Raw genomic sequence first — 8,179 nt, 5'->3', positions numbered from 1 at the left:
CCCTAACATTAGCTTGACCCTTCAAGGGTGTTTTTGACCCCGAGGATGGTGTGGAAGGGGGTCCAAGTGAGATAGCAAATAACACAGCTTGGCGCCCTCTACCACCACGGTTTTCAAACTGTGGTACGCGTACCACTGGTGGTACTTCAAGTCATGCCAAGTGGTACTCGTGTGGTCCTTTATTTTCCACGGATCGATGTTGCTAGAATGCCAATATGTTCCATATAATCATATATAGTATAAGTATACTACTGTAAATGCGTGGAAGAATCCAAGCCGGCTTTTATTAGCGTGGGCACCCATTTCCTTAATTAGTTTAATATCACTTTAACGTCATAATTATAGTCATTATAGTGATTATAGTGACTTTTTCTTTAAAACAACACGGGTGTAAATTAACGATTCATTGACAGTGGTACTTCAGTTTACTGGTCCTCGTGGAGTGGTACTTGTTCAAAAAAGTTTGAAAACCGTGGCTCTACCAGACGCATCCCTCACTGGGACTCTAACCTGAACTGTTTCCCTGTACTTCAGCTAAATCTGAACTGACCCTTGAACCTTGATCAACTGAAGCAGGTTTCAACCTGAACCCAACCCACCCCTCACCTCGGTGCTATTCTGTCCCTTCTCCCAACCATAACACTAGCCCTATACTGGGGGGGCAAACACCCGTACCTCAAATCCCTAGGCTCTGTGTTTGGGGAGGTAGTCTTGAATGCTAAAAAATGTCTTATAAAGCCCCCAGCCATAAACAGAAAGATGTCCAAAATGCAAAAAAAAGTGCAAAACAACACACACAATAAAAGTTGAATGTCATGCAAAACAAAATAACTTGTGTAAACATCCACTCAAAAGTCCAGTAAATACTTGAGGCAAAAAACTGAGGTACTATTTACAATAAGTATAAGTTCTGCAAACTGAATTCTGAAGGAAGAAAAATAAATAAATAAATCAAATACTAAACGGTTTCTTCCTTAACTGCCTTAGCGTGACAGTTTTTCGAGAAAAAAACTTGTAAAAAGCGTTGCATTTGTTTGGTTTGAAAAAATTATGCATTAAATGTCATCTTTCTACTGTAAAATATGCAACACACTTAATGTACAAAGTCAGAAATGTAGAAAGTATAATAATGATACAAATCATAATAATAATGAATACTAATATCAATATAAATAATGCTAATACCGTATATACTGTCAAAACGTGTTATTTGTGTGGTATATCTTGAAGCACGGTGAAATACAAAAGCAAATGTCACAGTCGTGACAATAGCAACCTGATCCCCTGCAGATTTTCTTTCCATTCTGATCAGCTTTTGAGCAGCACACTGCACCAGTGTGGCTGACACGAGCGTCGCTTTCAGATTCATCACAATCACTTTCGATTCCACTGCCTGATGACAGACTCACTCCATCGTCACTGCTCGTATCACTGTCAAGAACGGGCAACACCTGGACTGCTGAAAATCGTTTGTTCAGAGATGCCATTATGAGGCCAGGAGAAGGCGTGTCTGCACCGTTGTCTAGGTAACAATCAGACCTGTCGCTTGAACAAGACACGCCCATACCGTTTCCCAAGCAACGCTCAGCACTAACGCTGTTGCTGTTACCACTTTTACAGCCCGAGTAATCCTCGGGTCTAGCACTTATGCGATACCTGCAGCACTGTCTCCGCGCTCATTCCACATTAGCCTTATTGTGCGCTGCTCTTTCCTGCACGTAAGCCGGCTTCTTTTTATGTGTGTCTCGGCTTCATGGTGGCTACTTCTCCGAGGGGACAGTCACTTACCTGGTGTCTTACTTTAAGACTGGCCACCCCAAAATGCTTTCATCCAGAACCTGTGGTCAGCATCAATTTTACCACCACCCTCAGATGCCAGAGACACTCTCAGCATGTCTTTTGCACCGACCATCTTGCTTCAATGAAAGAAAGAAAAAAGGGTAAGTGCACCATTTGAACTATTTACATGGGATCATACTAAATAGTTATGCTCCTGCTGATTGCTTTTACTCTGGAGCAGCGCTAAGGCATTACACCACACCGTCCATTACTCTTTCTCCTTGACTGTGATGAGAGCTGGCCAGATTGCACCTCGTACCATTAGATCCATCTGTTATGGCCTACTGGCTATACAAGTCATCACACTTCATCCCAGCTGGGACAGCAGTGCATTCACATTATCTATTTATTATTTTAATGAGTTTCTGTAAGCCAGTCACTGGTTTTCTAGCAGGAAAGAAGGTGTTGCTTACTGTACGACTCATCTGCACCTCGGTATGTTGGTCCCTTTCAGATAAGGAAATAAGTTGGGCCAGTTATGTATAAGTTGTCCTTTCATTTGCATGATAAGGCACATCTGATGTTCTTGTTTCAAGTGTAGTACAGGTCTACCTTGAGTTCATATTGTAGAGTGCATCGTTCACCAACCCAATATGATCGTGGATGGCTGTGAAGAATTTGAACTCCAGCATGTGGACTCTCCCAATAGGGCATCTTGGGTGGAATAACTTGTACATTGGTGAGTTTCTGGTCCAGAAGGTCATTCTTAGGTCATTATTTCATACCTGTTTTCCTCATAAACCAAACACTTGCCCCGGATGCCGAGCCATAGTGTGGCAACTTAATATGCGTTACCAGTTCACTAGTCCTACATATAGGATGTAATCTTGGCTGCTAAGAGTGTGGCCTCAAAGGTCAAGGCGACTGATGTCATTGACATGACAGGTTAATAAGTCACAAGTGATGACCTCTCCTTCTCTGAGATTGAGTCAGTCAGTCAGTCAGTCATTTTCCAACCCGCTATATCCTAACTACAGGGTCACGGGGGTCTGCTGGAGTCAATCCCAGCCAGCACAGGGCGCAAGGCAGGAAACAAACCCTGGGCAGGGCACCAGCCCACCGCAGGGCACACACACACACACCAAGCACACACAAGGATCACCAATGCACCTAACCTGCATGTCTTTGGACTGTGGGAGGAAACCCATGCAGACACGGGGAGAACATGCAAACTCCACGCAGGGAGGACCCAGGATGCGAACCCAGGTCTCCTTACTGCAAGGCAGCAGCGCTACCACTGCACCACCGTGCCACCCTTCTCTGAGAGTAAGGAAAATTCAAAATAGATCTGTGTGGTTGTTGTTTTAATCTTTATGATATGACAGATAGGGGACGCTGTCGACCCCTTGAACCCTCAGACAACACGTCAGACACCAGGTAAAAGTCAGAAATGAATTGAATTTCATAAATTGTGCACAAAGCACCTCTACCTCCACTATACTCAATAATAAATCAATGAGCAATCATAATAACAATAAACAAATCCTCCACTCCACCCAGCAGCTCTGTCGCACTCCCTCCCAACTCAGTTTGCTGGGTTTCCCACAGTCCTTTTTATAGTCCTTGACCCGGAAGTGCTTCTGTCCTTCACTTCTGGGTCAGATGAACTCTTCTTTTTCTTCAGCCCGGAAGTACTTCAGTTCTTCTGTCCCCGTGACGAGGTAGTACTTCCGGGCTATAATAGAAACACTTATGCTTCCCTGCAGCGTCCCCTGGTGACCCCCACGCTATTCAGCAGGGCTGTGAACCCGAACTCCATTGTCCATGATGCCCTGCGACAATTTGGGGCCTCTCCATGCTGCAAGGAGGACTTTATCTAGCGGCCTGGGGGAGTTGGCCGGGACAAACTGCTGGCCATCCCTCACAATGAGTATTATTGTTCTACTCTGCAGCTTCCTGAGGAAGCAACTTGAACTCAAAAGAAGTGCAATGACTGAAGAAATTTATCAAGAAAAACATCATGCTCCATCGCTGGGCAAAACCCTGGACACGCTCGAAGCTGTTGTGGAAAAGAGGATGGTGGAAAAATTGGAAGAAAAATTCATTCCATCCCCTCCAGGAGGCGCTGTCTTGGAGCACGTTTAGTTACCGCCTCATTTTACTACCGGGTGCTAAGATACGCCTCTGGGGGTCTTTTCTGCCCACTGCTCACAGGCAATTCAGTGCTTCCTCTCGACATATTCTTTAAATTTATTTTGAAATATCTGCGCAATATATGTTTATTTATTTATTTGTTTGTATATGCCTTTCTTTATATTTATTTATGTGCTTATTGATTGATTGGCTGTATTGTTTGTCCAGTGAGTCTGTACTCTTGTTTTTTATGTTTCTACTGCTGTATGTATCTGAATTTCCCCTTGAAATTAATAAAGTTAATCTAATTTAATCTAAATTTGGGTTTTGATTTTTAATTTATTATTCGGCTTTGACAACACATTGGGTGGTTTCTTGTTTAAGATCTTCTAGTTTGTATTTATTGACGTTTCTTCTCCACCACTGCATCAACGCATCTGCCAATAGTGCATGGAGCAAATGAAAACACGAAGAGCATCCTTGGTCTACACAGTCTGGACAACAGCAGAATGAAACCCCTGACAATTTTAGATTTTATAAATCCAGGCCAGACTGATGTTTTAGCCCTCAAAAAGAAGACACGTGTCGGAACGAGAGGATATCGATACAGGGAGACAGAGGAGACTCTGCAGGGATGCTTTGAAGCAACGGACTGGGATATTCTCTGCTGTTCCCATGGGGACAATATAGACAATCTGACAGACTGCATCACAGAATACATTAACTTCTGTGTGGACACTGTTGTTCCCAAAAAAAACTGTTCGTTGCTTCCCCAACAATAAACCCTGGGTAACTAAAGATATCAAAGACACACTCAATAAAAACAAGAGAGTTTTCAGAAACGGTGACAAAGAGGAGTTGAGACTGGTACAGAGGGAGCAGAAATCTAAGATTGCAGAGGGAAGAGACTGCTACAGGAGGAAGCTGGAAAGCAAACTCCAAGAAAACAACCCCAGGGAGGTGTGGAATGGAATGAGGGCCATTACTGGCTTGAAACAAAAGAGAGGTGTTGGGATGGATGGAGATGTGGAATGTGCAAACAATCTAAATCTGCACTTTAATAGGTTTGACTCCCCTACGTCTCCTCCCCCCACACTCAGCTCCTCCCTCCTCTCCTGCCTGCACAGCCTGTCTCTCTCTGTCCCTCTCAGCTGATGACATTAGAAGGGAACTGTGTAGACTTCATCCCAGTAAAGCTGCAGGTCCTGATGGCATCAGTCCCAAGATGCTCAGGTGCTGTGCTGCCCATCTGTGTAGAGTTCTACATCTGATCTTCAACATGAGTCTGAAACTGCAGAGGGTCCCGTCACTCTGGAAGACATCCTGTCTGGTTCCTGTCCCCAAAAAGACCCACCCGTTGACCCCCAGCGACTACAGGCCAGTGGCTCTGACTTCACATGTCATGAAAGTGCTGGAGAGACTTCTCCTGAAACATATGCGTCTGCTGGTGGAACCCTGGCTGGACCCCCTACAGTTTGCTTATGGGCCCCGTATCGGTGTGGAGGACGCCATCATCTATCTGCTGAACCAGGCTTATTCTCATTTGGACATTGCTGGGAACACTGTGAGGGTCATGTTTTTTGACCTCTCCAGTGCTTTTAACACAATCAGACCATCACTGCTGGGGAATAAGCTCATGGAAATGCAGGTGGATGCCCCACTGGTAGCCTGGATTACGGACTATCTAACCAATCGACCACAGCTGAAGAGCTACTGCTCTGATAGTATCCTGAGCAGCATGGGGGCGCCGCAGGGAACTGTCCTATCACCCTTCCTCTTCACCCTCTACATGTCTGACTTCAGGTACAGGTCTCAGTCATGTCATCTGCCATGACTGAAATTCTCTGATGACTCTGCCATTGTATCAGGGAAGGACAGGAGGGTGGTGGACAGCTTTGTGGAGTGGTGTGAGCTAAATCTTTTACAGATAAGCATCACAAAGACAAAGGAACTGGTCGTGGACTTTAGGAAGCAGGCTCCTTTTTCCACCCCTGTCACCATCAGAGGAACTGATGTTGAGGTGGTTGAGGACTACAGGTACCTGGGGGTACACATTGACAGTAAACTGGACTGGTCCAAGAACACCAACACGGTTTTCAAGAAAGGGCAGAGCCGACTTTACCTACTGAGGAGGCTCAGGTCTTTCAATGTCTGTAGGAAAATGCTGACTATGTTCTATCGCTCTGTGGTAGAGAGTGTGGTGTTTTTTGCAGCTGTGTGCTGGGGCAGTGGGGTGAAGACAGCTGAGGCCAACAGGCTGAACAAACTGATTAAAAAGGCTGGTTCTGTCCTGGGTGTCAAACTGGAGAACCTGGCGGAGGTGTCTGAGAGGAGAATGCTGAAAAAGCTTCTCGGTATCATGGAAAACCCCTCTCACCCCATGCACGCCTCCTTGATGGGTCATCGGAGCACACACAGCAAAAGATTCATTGCCTCCAAATGCAGAACCGAACGCCACAGGAAATCCTTTCTACCTGTGGCAAGAAGACTGTATAACTCTTCCTCATTCTGTAGGTGATCTTTCCCATCATCACATGCTGCTATCTCATTTATTCATACCATAAACACTAAGTCACTTTTCATTACCACTTGCACTAATAATCTGTAGTTTTATTATATCTGTTATAGTTTTAGTTATAGTTGTTTGTTGCTTTGCACAAATTAGTTATATAGTTATAATACAAACTATTAGTTATAGTTATTTGATACTTTGTTTAGAGTTATTTTGTTATTCTGTTTATTTAGTTATTCTGTTTGCACTATTATTACTGATCTTTTTAACTCTTTATTACCTTATCTTTATTCCTCTTGTTGCACTGAGCATGTATATGACAAAAGAATTTCCCTCGGGATAAATAAAGTTCCTATCTATCTATCTATCTATCTATCTATCTATCTATCTATCTATCTATCTATCTATCTATCTATCTATCTATCTATCTATCTATCTATCTATCTATCTATCTATCTATCTATCTATCTATCTATCTATCTATCTATCTATCTATCTATCTATCTATCTATCTATCTATCTATCTATTATATAGTGCCTTTCACATATCTATCTATCTATCTATCTATCTATCTATCTATCTATCTATCTATCTATCTATCTATCTATCTATCTATCTATCTATCTATCTATCTATCTATCTATCTATCTCTGGTGTCAGAAGAATGAGTCAGAGACATCACAAAGGTTTGGGGCAGCCACCCATATAATATGCTCGGCTGCAAATTGCTCTTTTTTATAACAAGAAGTGTATAGATCGGAGTCCAAAACAGAACAGCCTATACTGAGGCAAGATGGCAGTTTTAAAGGCCCAGAAGGGAAATGACGTCCTCGTTGCAGGAAGTGGGAGTGGTATCCTGTTGTCCGGAATTGATGTCATCCTCGGGGCCGTCCAGAGGCGGGATTTCCCGGGACAGGTCTGCAAGGGACTGAGAGAGATAGTCAGTACACTCCGCAGCCCCCTGGCCTGGCGTAGAATTACAAGTGTCTAGGCCCTTCAGCTGTTTCCCATGCGCACGTGTGTGACACATTTGCATTTCAGGCAGTGTGAGTTAGTTTAGATATGTTAGTTTCTACTCCATGGGGTTGATAATGTCTGGCATTGCCGTGTTCTACAGCTGCTATTTCAGTGGCACATGTCTGGTAAAGTACATTGAGAGTACGTGTGTGTTGGTGGGGAGGTTTGGCAACATCGCTGAACGAAGTATCCAACCTTGGACTAAGTGCCAGTCCATCACCCACTGCAGCACACACACTGCGACTCGCTCTGCTGCATCTTTTTTCCAGTTTCATTGGCTCTAATCTCAACACGAATGTTCACTTTCTGCGACGAGTTCATTTGTTGTCCCTGTAGGTTTTTTCCATTTTCACTGCCATTCAAAAGACACGTCACTTAAACTGTCTGACAATGTTAAACTGACCTCGCTGAATGTGTGTGTGTCCATCGGTGGGCTTCATATAGAGCTTCTTCATATAGAGCTTGTGACTGCTGCCGCTCTTCACAAACTCCATCTTAAACAGTAGTTCAATGTGAAATACACACTCTTACACCTCCTGTTTGTGGGATCAGCAGCAGGCTTGCTGGCTTGCCACGTGACGTGCTCCTCACGTGGAGCTTTGAACATTTAAAAAACACAACCGCAGCCATCCTAAAGTCTCTCTCTCTCATGTCTTCTCTTCTGCCAGACTCCTTCTGATTTGGTTGCTACTTTTGAGCTGCTGTACTCGTTTGATGAGGAACACTTTGTGTTCTTT

Source organism: Erpetoichthys calabaricus, chromosome 3, assembly GCF_900747795.2.
Source record: "Erpetoichthys calabaricus chromosome 3, fErpCal1.3, whole genome shotgun sequence".
In the NCBI taxonomy this organism is placed as follows: Eukaryota; Metazoa; Chordata; class Cladistia; order Polypteriformes; family Polypteridae; genus Erpetoichthys; species Erpetoichthys calabaricus.
Note: the sequence above shows the minus strand (reverse complement) of the source record.